Source organism: Tachyglossus aculeatus, chromosome 22 (genome assembly GCF_015852505.1).
Source record: "Tachyglossus aculeatus isolate mTacAcu1 chromosome 22, mTacAcu1.pri, whole genome shotgun sequence".
Taxonomy (NCBI): Eukaryota; Metazoa; Chordata; class Mammalia; order Monotremata; family Tachyglossidae; genus Tachyglossus; species Tachyglossus aculeatus.
Genome location: NC_052087.1, coordinates 27,559,950 through 27,575,026, shown reverse-complemented (window position 1 = coordinate 27,575,026; position 15,077 = coordinate 27,559,950). Strand labels below are relative to the sequence as shown.

At 46.2% G+C, this 15,077-nt stretch overlaps 1 protein-coding gene and 1 non-coding gene across 2 annotated transcripts in view; one reads left to right on the top strand and one right to left on the bottom strand.

Moving 5' to 3' along the window:
• LOC119943319 (transmembrane protein 263-like) overlaps positions 1–15,077 on the bottom strand; it is a 395,918-nt gene that overhangs the window by 327,248 nt on the left and 53,593 nt on the right. The gene's annotated exons all lie outside the window — the stretch shown is intronic.
• LOC119944295 lies at positions 13,867–14,004 on the top strand. The gene has a single exon (XR_005455789.1). It is a non-coding gene; the product is annotated as a small nucleolar RNA SNORA7 (small nucleolar RNA).

Sequence of the window (15,077 nt, the reverse complement as noted above, 5' to 3'; positions counted from 1 at the left end):
CTGTAAGCTCGTTGTGGGCAGGAAATGTTTCTACCAACCCTGTTATACTGTACTCTCCCAAGCTCTTAGTACTGTGCTCTGCACACAGTAAGTGTTCAATAAATATGATTGAGCACAAGGATGCTATCTATTGCTTTTGGTGTGCTCTCTCAAGGACTTAGCTCACTGCTGGATACACGGCACTCAATCAGTACTATTATGTACATGGTAGGCGCTCAATCAATACTATTGATTGATCGATTGGCCCTCCCTATTTTAGAGGCTAGGCTGGAGGCAACGGCCCTAAGACTAGTCCTAAGGCTCCTCCGTCCTGGGAACGCCCTGGGATCCATCCCTCTCAGAATCTTCTGGGAATTACGTTCAAGAGAGCCCACCCCATTCCTGCACCTCCAAACCTGGATCCGATCAAGACATTCAGGCTCTGACAAGGAAATCTGGGAGCTTCCAGTTGAAGTCCCATTATCCTGGGGGGCCTCCATTCTGGTTCTCTCATCCACTGGGCAGTCCCATCTGCTAAACCTGGACCCTGAGCTGGGAGAGTGGTCAGTGGCATCGGAAGGGGTGAAGTCACAGCTGCGGTAGCCTCCAGACAGGGCGGCACCAGACAGGGCAGCAGGGAGCCCTGGAGGAATGATAATGATAAGGGCTTTCTGATATCAGGATCGGAACCCCCAGCCTCTAGGTCTCAGCCGTGCAGTTCTGCTGCTGGCTCAGATGCATGGGACTCCCTCTTCTCTGATGGCTTTTCATCCAAACTCGGTTGAGGATGCAGGCTGACAAATACAGACAAAAAGCCTATTCTTCCCACTCACTTGCCCAAGACTTCTCAGTTCTGAAGTGAGGGTCTTGGTAGGGGGAGAGGAAAGAGGAAGAGGGTGGGGTGTTGAGGTAATGGGGTCCAAGGTGACATACATATGTTGAGACTGAGCTTCAGAGGCCCTGCTTTTCCCCTTCAGGGTCATAGTGGTGGCCTTGGCTAGGAAGGGGCCTGGATGTCATTTGCAAACAGCTATATGTATGAGGCTAGGGGCTAAACATTTAGAAAATGTTTTTTAAAGACATTTTTTGAATGTCTTTTAAATGCTGGCAAGGATGAAGATTTGTCCTCTGTAAGGATGTGCCATCTTTCCAAACTCCTTTGGGGTAGTAGCAGCAGCAGTCACATCTTCGGGCAGGCAATGAGGCCAACTGAGGTTAAGTGACTGAGCCAGGATGAACCAGAGATAGAGAGAGCTGGAGGGCCCAGCTGCCCAAACTCCAGACTGACAGAGGCTGGAGTGAATGCTGCGGTCATTGGGTTCTCTCAGGAGACTTGCCCCAGCTTGAAAGCAGGTTGGTGTAAAATGGCTGCTTCCCAAGGTGTCCTCTGAACCAGTGTTTCCCCTCCCCTCTCCCCATGTCCCTGCTACTGATGCAGAAATCAGCAAGGGGCCCAAGAAAAATAGTGCATTTGCTTAATTCTATCCCATCCGCCCCCACCATAACTACAATAGACAGGAGCGGGGACGGCTAGAGAGAGAAATCGCCTCTGATCGCTATAAACGTAGGAAATAAATAAATATGTTTAGACAGGCAGGCTGGAGGGATTTTTTTTCTTAAGTGACTGATCCCCCTCAAAGACTTTGAAAAGCACTCTGTTTCCACTGCATTGCATTTTTTTTCCTTTCAAGACTCTTTTCCCCGGCACGGTGAGAGAAACCTCTTCGAAGCTCCCACTGCTTTCTCTCCCTTTTGAGACTTCAATTCTTCATCTGAGACACAATCGGTTGCTCAGGATTAGGGCTTCAGGAGGGAATGTGAAATAGGTAAAACATCAGAGGGGTGGAAGGAGCTCACCTAAGTGCTTTATATAGATACCACTCTCAGCTCTGCCTGCCTCCAATCGCCCTTGCTGACCAAAACACCTGAGCCCCAGCCCAAGGCTCCATTAACTGAGATAGATTGTTTCCCACTTGTTTCTAAGAAACAATTGTAGTACTTGTTAAGCATTTTCTATCTGTCACACACTGCTCTAAGCACTGGAATGGATATAAGTTGACCAGGTTGGGAACAAAATCAGCATCTGTTTTTGCTTGTATTGAGAAGCAGTGCAGCCTAGTGGAAAGAGTATGGGCCCGGGAGTCGGAAGACCTGGGTTCTAATCCTGTCTGCTGTGTGATCACGGGGAAGTCGCTTCACTTCTCTGAGCCTCAGTTACCTCATCTGTAAAAGGGGGTTATGATTGGGAGTCCTATGTTGGACAGGGACTCTGTCCATCCCAACTATCTTGTATCTACTCCAGTGCTTAGTACAGTACCTGGCACATAATAAGTGCTTAACAAATACCATCTAAAAAAGAACAGGTCAAAGGAAGAGGGGAGATGACACTAGCCACCACATAGCCTTAGCCACCACTGCTCTCAGGCACCTTCACCCATTCCCATGCAGTTGTGCCTGAGTTGGGTGGCTCAGCAGATGGCACTGGGGGCACAGAGGCAAGGGCAGCACAGGGCAACAGATGAGAAGAGTGGGGGCATGCCTACATGTTACATGCTTACTATGTGTCAAGCACTGTGTTAAGTGCTGGGGTAATGACTTTATTCCTGGTGGAAGAATAAAGAAGTGACCCTTCTCCTCCCATAAGGAGATGACATGCAAATTCGTGAAGCGTTCCATAATTTTTTCCCAAACCCTGCCCTCTCCCTGACTTTCCCATCACTGTTGATGGCACTACCATCCTTCCCGTCTCACAAGCCCGCAACCTTGGTGTCATCCTCGACTCCGCTGTCTCGTTCACCCCTCACATCCAATTGGTCACCAAAACCTGCCAGTCTCACCTGCGCAACATCACCAAGATCGCCCTTTCCTCTCCATCCAAACCGCTACCCTGCTCATTCAATCTCTCATCCTACCAAGACTGGATTACTGCATCAGCCTTCTCGCTGATCTCCCATCCTCCTGTCTCTCCCCACTTCAATCTATACTTCACACTGCTGCCCGGATCGTCTTTGTGCAGAAACGCTCTGGGCATGTTACGCCCCTCCTCAAAAATCTCCAGTGGCTACCAATCAACCTACGCATCAGGCAAAAACTCCTCACTCTCAGCTTCAAGGCTGTCCATCACCTTGCCCCCTCCTACCTCACCTCCCTTCTCTCCTTCTCCAGCCCAGCCTGCACCCTCCGCTCCTCTGCTCTGCCGCTAACCTCCTCACTGTGCCTTGTTCTCGCCTGTCCCACTGTCGACCCCCGGCCCACATCCTCCCCCTGGCCTGGAATGCCCTCCCTCCGCACATCCGCCAAGCTAGCTCTCTTCCTCCCTTCAAAGCCCTAATTAGAGCTCACCTTCTCCAGGAGGCCTTCCCAGACTGAGCCCCCTCCTTCCTCTCCCCCTCATTCCCCTCCCCATCCCCCCATCTTACCTCCTTCCCTTCCCCAGAGCACCTGTATATATGTATATATGTTTGTACATATTTATTACTCTATTTATTTTACTTGTACATATTTATTCTATTTATTTTATTTTGTTAATATGTTTTGTTTTGTTGTCTGTCTCCCCCTTCTAGACTGTGAGCCTGCTGTTGGGTAGGGACTGTCTCTATATGTTGCCAACTTGTACTTTCCAAGTGCTTAGTACAGTGCTCTGCACACAGTAAGTGCTCAATAAATACGATTGAATGAATGAATGAATGAATGAATGAATGAATGAAGGAGAGAAGCAGCATGGCTCAGAGAAGCAGCATGGCTCAGTGGCAAGAGCCTGGGCTTTGGAGTCAGAGATCATGGGTTCAAATCTCAGCTCTGCCAGTTGTCAGTTATGTTACTTTGGGCAAGTCACTTAACTTCTCTGTGCCTCCGTTCCCTCATCTGTAAAATGGGGATGAAGAATGTGAGCCCCCCGTGGGACAACCTGATCACCTTGTAACCTCCCCAGCGCTTAGAACAGTGCTTTGCACATAGTAAGCGCTTAATAAATGCCATCATTATTATTATAAGGAGCTTACACTGAAATGAGGGAGATAGACCTAAAAATATTTATAATTGGAGGAGTCAAAATAAATTACCAAGAACACATATATCTGTGAGAGCAGTCACAGCTGAGTCCATGCCACCTAGGAGATGTAAACTCTAATGCAGAGCCTTAATCCGCTTGGCCATTCTAAACTCTACCCTTGCCCATCAAGCAAATACTCCTGACCCTTGCCTTTAAGGCACTCAGTCAGGGCTCTCCTCCTACTTATCCTCTCTTTTCACCCATTGAACCTCAGCTCGCACTCTTCATTTCTCTCAGGCTAACCTACTCACTATGCATTGGTCTCATCTCTCTTGCTCAGACTTTCCGCCATGCCTGGAACTCCCTCCCACTTCTTATCTATGGCTCTCTTCATGTACAAAGCCCCTTGGAAATCATATTTCCTCCAGAGGCCTTCTCCAATATATTTCGAATCTCCCCACCAATATCCCCCAACTGCTAGATCAGCATTTTCATGCTGCCTAGGCATTTAAGTACTCACAAGGCCCCATAGCACTTTTTTTTTACTCTATTATTTCCCCCTACCTGTAATATATTTTAGTGTCTATCTCCCCAGCTAAATTGCAACCTCCTGGAGGACAGAAACTATGCATGCTAATTATATTGTAAGAATAATAATAATAATAATTGTGGTATTTGTTAAGCATTTACTATGTGCCCAGCACTGTACTAAGTGGTGGGGTGGACTCAAGCAATTCGAGTCCCACATGGAGCTCGCAGTCTCAATCCCCTTTTAACAAATGAGGTAACTGAGGCACAGAGAAGTGAAGTGACTTCTCCAAGGTCACACAGCCAACAAGTGGTGCAGCTGGGATTAGAACCCAGTTCTTTCTGACTCCCAGGCATGTTCCCTATCCACCAGGTCATGCTGCTTCCAAGCACTGTACTTTCCTAAGTGCTCTTTGCACAGTAGGTGCTCAATAAATGCTATTGATGGAGTGACTGAGAATATGCTTATAGCATTTGGCATATGGCATAGAGAAGCAGCGTGGCTCAGTGGAAAGAGCATGGACTTTTGAGTCAGAGGTCATGGGTTCAAATCCCAGCTCCACCAATTGTCCGCTGTGTGACTTTGGGCAAGTCACTTAACTTCTCTGTGCCTCAGTTACATCATCTGTAAAATGGGGATTAAGACTGTGAGCCCCCCACGGGACACCCTGATTACCTTGTAACCTCCCCAGCACTTAGAACAGTGCTTTGCACATAGTAAGTGATTAATAAATGCTATTATCATTATTATTATTATTTGCTAGGCATGTATTATGTGCCAAACACTATACTAAGTGCTGAGGTAGATACAAGCTAACCAAGTTGAACAGAGTCCATTTCCCACATGGGGCTCACAGTCTTGATCCCAGTTTTACAGATGAGATCACTGAGGCACAGAGAAGATAAGTGACTTGCCTAAAGTCACACAGCAAACAAGTGGCAGAGTTGGAATCAGAACCCAGGTGGCTCAAATGATGCGCCCCAATGAAGCCACTCAAATAAATGTGGGGTTGTGAATTTTGGTTTAGTTCTGTCATTTAAAGACAATGGAAGGAGGGAAAAATGAAAGGAAAGAAAAAGGGAGGGCAAGGAGGAAGAGAGAGAGTGATAGAGAGAAATGACTCTGGAGTAACCAAAGCGAGAAAAAAGAAAAAATGTTTATCACCATGCAACTTCTCTCCTTGAAAGGTGAAATGAGGAGGCATATTCTCACGTCAAAGTCTAAACTCAGAAAAGCGGGGAATTTTTGATTTAAAAAAAAATCCAAATCTATTTTTCAAATCCGAGCTGTCATGGCAGATTTAAACCCAGTTTTACTCTAGTCTATTCCTCTCAGCATTAGATCTTTGCAGCCCCCTACAGGACCATTATTTGTAAGAGTGTAAAGTAGGACTCGTTAAAGCAAGAGGGATGGAAAATCCCCATTCCTGGAGACTTTCCCATCAGACAGAAATCCACATTCAGGGAAGGCATCAACGGGGGACTGTATGAACCTGTTCAGTGCCAAATCTATGTGGCTCTCAACCAGGATCTGTGGCCTTCTGGAGTTTACACTTTCCCTCCCTCTGCCTCTTTGCTTCTCTCTTCTTTCCTACTCCTCAAGTGCCAGCAAGCTCACATCTTTAAGTGCTCCTCACAAATTCTCTTTAATTTTATTTTTTCATTCTGCGGCTATTGAATGTTCTTTTCCAATTTATTGTGAATAACCTGTTGTTTAAACCTGATGACTACAGATCATTACCAAGTCCACAAGTGCAGCTTGCAGAAAAATAAAGAGCACAGGTATTCCTTGGGGAAAACAGGCTGGCTAAGAATCACTTTTAGTAAAACCTTCTTAGTCAGAACCTTTTTAACCACCTAGGTCATTACACAGTGTCGGAGATGGAGAAAAGTTAACGTCAACATTTTCTTTTCCCAGGATCCTCCCTGTGCTCATTTATTTCTATTAAGGTCTATCTCCCCCTCTAGACTGTGAGCTCCTTGTGGGCAGGTCACATGTCCACCAATTCTGTTATAGTGTCCTCTCCCAAGTGCTTATTACAATGCTCTACACACAGTAAGTGCTCAATAAATGCCACTGATTGAATGAGGTATGGTGGGATGGGATCTGTGAGCAGGACTGGATTGAAAGGGGGCCAGCAGTAAAATCGCACAAAGCCCTCCAACTACTGCTTTTTTAGGATTTAACTGAACTTTTATCATAGAGTTAATTATTTTCTCCCCAATTTTGGAACTGCTTGTTTCAAAATATTTTTTAAAGACTACTACATTATCTGTGCTGATTTCAAAACTGGGCAAAAGATGAAACTCATCATTGTTGGAACATGAAATTGTAAAAATGTTTAAGATTGTCTGGTGAACTCTGCCTAAAATGGACACCAATATTTTCTTGACACAGGGAGGTTACCCAGTAAGCTCATTTTGGGCAGGGAACATGTCTGCTAATTCTGTTGTACTGTACTCTCCGAAGTGCTTAGTCATCATCATCATCATCATCAATCGCATTTATTGAGCGCTTACTATGTGCAGAGCACTGTACTAAGCGCTCGGGAAGTACAAATTGGCAACATATAGAGACAGTCCCTACCCAACAGTGGGCTCACAGTCTAAAAGGGACTTAGTACACTGCTCTGCACATAGCACTCAATAAATACCACTGATTGATTGATTCGTGTTTGCTAGGGGATGGACTGGATGAAAGTGCTTAGTACACTGCTCTGCACATAGCACTCAATAAATATCACTGATTGATTGATTCGTGTTTGCTAGGGGATGGACTGGATGAAAGGGGCTCTAAATTTAAAGAACTGAATCAGTATGCCTCCCTGAAGGCAGGACTGAACATTTCAGGGAAGAGAAAAGGATCCGAACCCCTGGTTACTTTAGGTGGCCTGGGAAGGGGGAGAAAGAGGTCAAGAGGAGCCCTGGGGGGTGGAAAGGGCTAGAGAAAAGTGTATATGGGGGCGGGAGGGAGGGAGTCCAGGGAGAAAGGGAGGAGTCTGAAGGGAGTAAGGAGGAGGAGCAGAGGGAGGGGAGAGGAAAGGGAGGGAAGGGAGAGGAAAGAGAGAGAGGGGAAAAGGAACCAAGGGGAGAAAAGGGAGAAGGAAAGGGGAAAAAACAGAGGTCTTGGAAAGAAGGTGTGAGACAGGCAAGTGGAAAGGTAGAGAGAGGGGGCAGGAGGCCAAGGGAAAAGGGAGGGAGAAAGGAGAGAGAAGGCAGAGTGGGGGATGGCCCTCAGATATTTCCTCTTCCGCCTTCAATGCCATTTCCACCCCAGGTGGGCCTGTTCACCCAGGGCCAGAGCCAGGTTTGAGGCAGGGGCATTTCTGCTCCCAAGTCAACTGGTCTATCCTGGGCTGAATCTCAGCTGTGCTGGCTTTGGCCACACAACCCAGGATGGGCAGACCTAGGACTTGTTGGGCAGCCCAGTCCCCCCCACCCTCCAGACTCCCAGCCCCCACCCCATTACTCTCCCAGACCCTCTGTACCATCTAGTTCTCCCAGTACCCCCAGCCCTTTCTAGTCCTCCCAACTCCCACACATCTCCTCCTGCCATAATGAAGGAGGTGGAGATAGACAAAGGCGGCATCATCCTCCCTCCAGAGACCCTCCTGACGGCCGAGAAGCACAGAAACCTGCTGACCATTTTCTTTCACCATTACATCTGGGGAGGAAGGGAGGGAGAGGGGGATGCTGTATCTCAAAATAAACTAGAGGCAGAGGCAAGCCAGGCCACCTGGGGACTGTCCTACCACCAGAGGAATTATCTGGCCAATCAGAGGACAGAGATCTCAGGCTGCTTGGTAAATATGAACAGGTAACAAGGAGGAGGAAGAGGCCAGGAAGTAGTGTCCTGGCCTCTTCCTCCAAGCTGTGTCAGAGGAAAGCAGGGAATGGGATGTGAAAAGGACAAGGACAGTAAATTCTCAATAAATACCATTGACTGATTAAGGGGGTATAGGAAAGGTGGGGAGTAGGGCGGTGGGTAAAGCAACAACCAACCCAGTGTTCATGCAAAGCACTGACCTAAGACAGGTATACCACAGGCCTCCCTCGGCGTTCTCAGCCTCTCCATGCCTTTCTTGGCCTCCTCAGCCTCCCACAGCCTTCCCAGGCCTCTCTCCTCAGGCCACCTCAGCTGCTCCAGGCCTCCCTCCTCAGGCCTCAGTCATCCCAGGCCTCCCTCCTCATGGCTCCTCAGCTGTTCTAGGCCTCCCTAAACCCTTCACCCCTCACACCTCTCTCAGCCCCAGGGCAGCTCAGATGTCCATCTGAGTTCTCACCCCTGGAAGCAACGGCAGATCACATTTTCATGGCAGGGGGCACTTCTGTGGGGCTAACAGAGGCCTCTGTCTGCTGCATCCACTGCCGCCACACACTTCTCCAGCCCAGATTGGGTCTTCTGCCTCTGCCTCCTGGCTTCCCTGGGCCAAGCAAGCACTGCTTTCCAGCAGGGACCCAAACTCAGCCTGAGCACTCTTTGAGAATGGCAGCGTGGGTTAGGGGCTGGCAGCTCTGTGCTCCCTCCCCCTCACCGAGGAACTCCACATCGCTATGCTAGGTCGATGCCCCTCCACCCTGTAACAAGCTCAGGGGCCCCAGTGTCTCAATTTTCACATGCAGAAAAATGCTTTTTAATAATAAAGCAGGAATGATTGATAAATTCATGCACAAAAAGTGCTTGGAGATCCTCAGATGACCACTGTTGACTTGGAGGACTTTCTTCCCTTCAAATCATGTTCCTCCCAACTTGAGGGAAGCATGTCTGTTGAGCTATGTGGTTCTCACCCTTTAAATCATTTAAATCCAGTCCTACAGAGTGAGAGTCAAAATACCAGCCCCAGATGCTGGCTTTTAAGATTTTGTTGTTGTTGAAATCGATTTTTTTCCCCGAGCCCTGCCTAACACACAGTAAAGCGTGTGATCAGTTTCACTGCAGCAAACTGTCTAAACAAACAGGATCAGGGCCTGAAAACCCAAACTGTCTAGAGACTCCATTGAAAACTCATCCAGGATTAACTAAGGAGGATGTTTGCTCAGCACCATTTAGCTACCCAAATACTGTACTATTCAATCCCCAGTTCGTTCAGGGACAGAGAAAAGAAATAGCCTGAACTCCACGTATAATAATAAATGCCGTTGAGGAGTTGACTATGAATCAAATTCTAGATTAGTCTGTCCAATTACACCTGCTACAATTCAAAGATTCCTCTATTTCACTAGGGTTACTTTTAATGGGTACAATAATTTCACAGTGACATTCGCACACCCCTCTCTTTTTACTAATCCTTTGATTTCCCATTGTGCAAGATTTACTCCTTCAGGGCTGTTTATTGGAAAATTAGCATCTCACCCTGCAATAGGCAAAACCGCAAGTTCATTTAGCAGCATCTCTGACAGAGGTAGAAAAAAAAATCAGAAAAACTGAAAGCAAAAATTTACAACTTCACCATTGGGTTTCTGCCACCAGTGAGGTAAAATATCTAACAGAGGGAAAACCTCTCTCTTGCCTTTATCTCCAAGGAAAGAAAACACTAATCTCTAGAGGGAGTGGCTGGTACATCTGGATATAAAACAATGGGGGAAGACTGTCCAGGCCTGAGGCATGGTGGATAGAAGCTGTGGTTAATAAGGGAATTTATTGTTTATTTTAGGTGCCAAGGGCTGATACCAACTGCTTCCACTTCTTCTCCTCCACTTCCACTTCCTCTCTTTGACTCCCTCCAATGTAGCTTTGGCTCCTTTCGTTCCACTCAAACTGTCCTCTCCAAGGCCACTAATGTTCTTCTTCTTACCAAATCCAATAGCCTCTACTCCATCCTAATCCTTCCCAACCTCTCAGCTGCTTTGGACACTATACACCATTCCCTTTTTGTGGAAGCATTATCCAATCTCGGTTTCACTGACACTGTCCTCTTCTGGTTCTCCTCTTATCTTTCTGGACACTCACTCTCAGTTTCTTTCATGGGCCCCTCCTCTGCCTCCCATCCCCCAACTGTGGGAGTTTCTCAATGCTCAGTTCTGGGTTCCCTTCTCTTCCCATCTACATCCACTTCTGGGTCCCCTTCTATTCTCCATCTACACTCACTCCCTTGGAGAACTCATTTGCTCCCGTGGAGAACTCATTTGCTCCTGTGGATTCAACTACCATATCTATTCGAATGATTCCAAAATCTACCTCTCCAGCATGATCTTTCTACCAGCCGCAGTCTGGCATTTCCTTCTGCCTTCAGGTCATCTCTATTTGGATGTCCCATGTCTGCCTCAAACTTCATATGTCCTCATCTTCCCAACAAAACCCTGCCTCCCCATGACATTCTCATCCTGATAGACAGCACCATCATCCTTCCTGTTTCACAAGCCTGTAACCTTGGCATTTTCCTTGACTCATCTTTCTCATTCAACCCACATATTCAATCTGTCACCAAATCCTGTCAGTTCAGCCCTCACAACATTGCTAATTTTTGCCCTTTCCTCTTGATTTAAACCGCTACTACACTGATCCAAGGACTTATCCTATCCTGCCTTGGCTACTGCATCAGCCTCTTTGCTGACCTCCCTGCCTCCTATCTCTCCCCGCCCCAGTCCATACTTCACTCTGCTGCCCATATCATTTTTCTGTAAAACTGTTCAGTCCATATTTCCCCACTCGAGAACCTCCAGTGATTGCCCATTCACCTCAGCATCAAACAGAAACTCCTTACCGTGGGCTCTAAATCACTCCATCACCCTGCTCCTGCCTATCTTACCTCCCTTATTAAATGTAACAACCCAGCAGGCTCACTTCATGACTCTAACACCAACTTACTCATTGTACCTCATTCTCATCTATCGCTCTGCTGATAATAATAATAACGGCATTTGTTAAGTGCTTACTATATGCAAAGCACTGATCCCCTTGACCACATCCTGCCTCTGGCCTGGAACTCCTTCCTGCTTCCTATCCCACAGACCATCACTCTCCCCACCTTCAAAGCCTTACCAAAATCACACCTCCTCCAAGGGGCCTTCTCTGATTGATCCCTCATTTCCTCTGCTTCCTCTCATTCATTCATTCAATCATATTTATTGAGCGCTGTGTGCAGAGCACTGTACTAAGGGCTTGGGAAGTACAAGTCGGATGGTCCCTACCCAACAACAGGCTTACAGTCTAGAAGGGAGAGACAGACAACAAAACAAAACATGTGGACATGTGTTTACAGGTCTCCCTGCTGTATCCCCCTTGCACTTTGATTTATACCTTTTATTCATCCCACCCGCAGTCCTGCAGCCTTTATATACAAACCTATAATTTATTTTAATGTCTATCATCCCCTCCCCCGACCCCCACAATACTGTAAGCTCCCTGTGGGGAGGGAACATGTCTACCAACTCTGGTATATTGTACTCGATAATCGCTCAATACACACCATTGATTGACTGATAAGAAAATCAGTTCAGACAGTTCCTGTCCCACACAGGACTCATAATCTAAGAGGGAGGGAGAGCAAGAACCTCATTAGAAGAGGAAACAGAAATCCACAGAGGCTAAGTGACTCGCTCCAAGTCAGACGGCCACCCTATGGCAGATCTGGAATTAGAACATCCACCTAAGTGACTTCCAGTCCTATGTTCTTTCCACTGGTCCAGACTGTCTCTGTTGTTCAGTTCACTCCACACCACAGCTGCTTACCTGTTCTAGAGCTGATGGGTCACAAAGACTTTACAACCAAGAAGATCTCAAATGTCCTCCAAAAGTAGTCTTAAAAATGGAATTCAAACATAGGGAATGATCTCTAGTTCTAAAAACTGATCTCTTCATATTAGTACAGGGGACAAACGCCTAGCTTATCTTCATGGGAAATGGATCCCAATTATTTGAACATCTGACTTGGCAGAGAGGATGGTGAAGTCTGGAGCTTTGGGTTCTAAACAATTGTCGGGGGGTTATAAGGGCATCACAGCTTGCTAACCCAGGCTCCTGGCCCCCCAAATTACTACCTCATTCCTTGTTTCTAAGCCTTCTTCCTGTCCCATAATTTCTTTCCTTCCTTCCTCCCTATTCAAATCCCCAGAGCTGGGATGTGACCGCCATTCTCCCAACCTTCAAAGTCTCCAAGAGGCCTTCCCAGACTAAACCCTCTTTTTCCTCTCCCTCTGGGTTGCCTATGTTCTTGGCTATGTTCCAGTTAAACATTTGGTATTCACCCCTCTATCATCCCCACACCACTTATGTCATTCATTCATTCATTCAATTGTATTTATTGAGCACTTACTGTGTGCAGAGCGCTGTACTAAGTGCTTGGGAAGTACAAATCAGCAACATATAGAGACGGTCCCTACCCAACAATGGGCTCACAGTCTAGAATGGGGAGACAGACAATAAAACAATTTATTTTAATATTTGTCTCCTGTTCTAGACTGTAAGCTTCTTGAGGGCCAGAAACATGTCTGCCAACTCTGTTGCATTGTAGTGTCCCAAGCACTTCATACAGTGTCTGTACACAGTAAATGCTTAGTAAATACCATTGATTAATTGATAGATAAGCTGTCCCTGTCTCTTTCCCTTTCTCAACTGAGTGGAGATGTTGCCGGGCTTTACTGTGTGGGTGAAAGATGGGACGCATGAAGAGATTATAGGCGTCCATCAGGGGAGGGTCTCCTGGAAACAAGGCCTGATTCTGACCCTTAGGCACCAACTCCAGCTTGTTCTTAAAACTGCCCCTGCTTTTAAGGAACAACCTAGAAAAGCAGTGGGCTTAATAGATAGAGCATGAGCCTGGGAATCAGAAGGACGTGGGTTCTAATCATTTGTCTGCTGTGTGACCTTGGGCAAATCACTTCACTTCTCTGTGTCTGTGATTAAGGCTACGAGCCCATGTGGGACATGGACTGGGTCTAACATAATTAGCCTGCATCTACCTCAATACTGAGTACATGGCCTGGCACATAGTAAGCGTTAACAAATGCCATTAAAAAAAACCCACTTCCATCCACCCCATTAGTAAAGGAAAACAGGTATTTTAAATTCCACCCTCTACCCTTCCCCACTGTCATACATACTCCTATCTCCCACCCCATGTGTTGGTTAAAAAATTATTTGCAGGTTTCTCATGTGCCACAGGCTGCCTATTAGATAATTACAGTACAGTGTTCAACTGAATTAAAATTTTATCTAATCTTAGATACTTGGGAGTTAGGGCCTCTTGATGTCCATGTACAAACTTATGCAAGAAATATGCGAATTGGAATGTCCGTGGATTCATTGGGAAAAAAATTATAATGGGGATGGCTCAGCTTCTTCCAGTAACCAAATGCATATAGAAATAATAGCAGAAGTAGGAGTAGCATTTATTGAGCAACTACTTGGTGTGGTGTACTGTACTAGGCCCCTCTCAGGATCATACCTGGAAAGTTTTCAGTACTCTACCAGTCTCGGCTATGGGAGGGAGAGTCAAGCAGAGGCATACGCTTTCCATTCCTAGCTTGGGCAGTGGCTAGCGAGTGGAAGGCAATCTGTTAAAAGTCAAAACGGCACTGGTAAACCACCTCCGTATTTTTACCAAGAAAACTCTATGGATACACTACCCGAACGATTACAGATGAAGGTGGGGCGTTCTGGGAGAAATATATCCATGGAGTCACTATGGGTCAGAAACAACTCGACAACTTAAGACAAGACAAGACTCTACTAGGTACTTGGGAAGTACAGAATGAAAAAGTAGCAAGTTACCAGCTTGCAAGGAGCTTACACTGTAACAGAGTGCTTAGTATAGTGCTCTGCTCTGTGCTCAGTAAGTACCACTGATAGATTGATTGACAGAGAAGAATATTTACAATTAGAGCTGTCCAAATCAATCATGGAGCCCACAGAGCAGTTCATGGGGTCAAGGCCAGTCAACCCAAAGCCAAATGCACCTGGGCTGAGGCCAAATGTGGATGTATATATGTATATATATACACTTATATATAATGTATATATAAGTTTTTATAAATAATGTATTTGTTATTTGTAAATAATATATTTACAAATGTGTATATATATATACATTTATATATATATTTCATTCATTCATTTAATCATATTTATTGAACTCTTACTGTGAGCAGAGCATTGTACTAAGCACTTGGAAAGTACAATTTGGCAACAAATAGAGACAATCCCTACCCAAAATTGGGGTCACAGTCTAGAAGGGAGGAGACAGACAACAAAACAAAATAAGTAGACAGGCATCAATAGCATCAATATAAATAGAATTATAGATAAATACACATCATTAATAAAATAAATAGAATAATATGTACATATATACACTAGTGCTGTGGGGTGGGGAGGGTGTGCAGCAGAGGGAGGAAGTAGGGATGGGGAGGGGAGGAGGAGCAGAGGAAAGGGGGAGCTCAGTTTGGGAAGGCATCGTGGAGGAAGTAAGCTTTCAGTAGGGCTTTGAAGGGGAGAAGTGTGCTAGTTTGGCGGATGTGAGGAGGGAGGGCATTCCAGGCCAGAGGTAAGATGTGGGCCAGGGGTCGACGACAGGACAGGTGAGAATGAGGCACAGTGAGGAGGTTAGCAGCAGAGTAGTGGAGTGTATGGGCTGAGCTG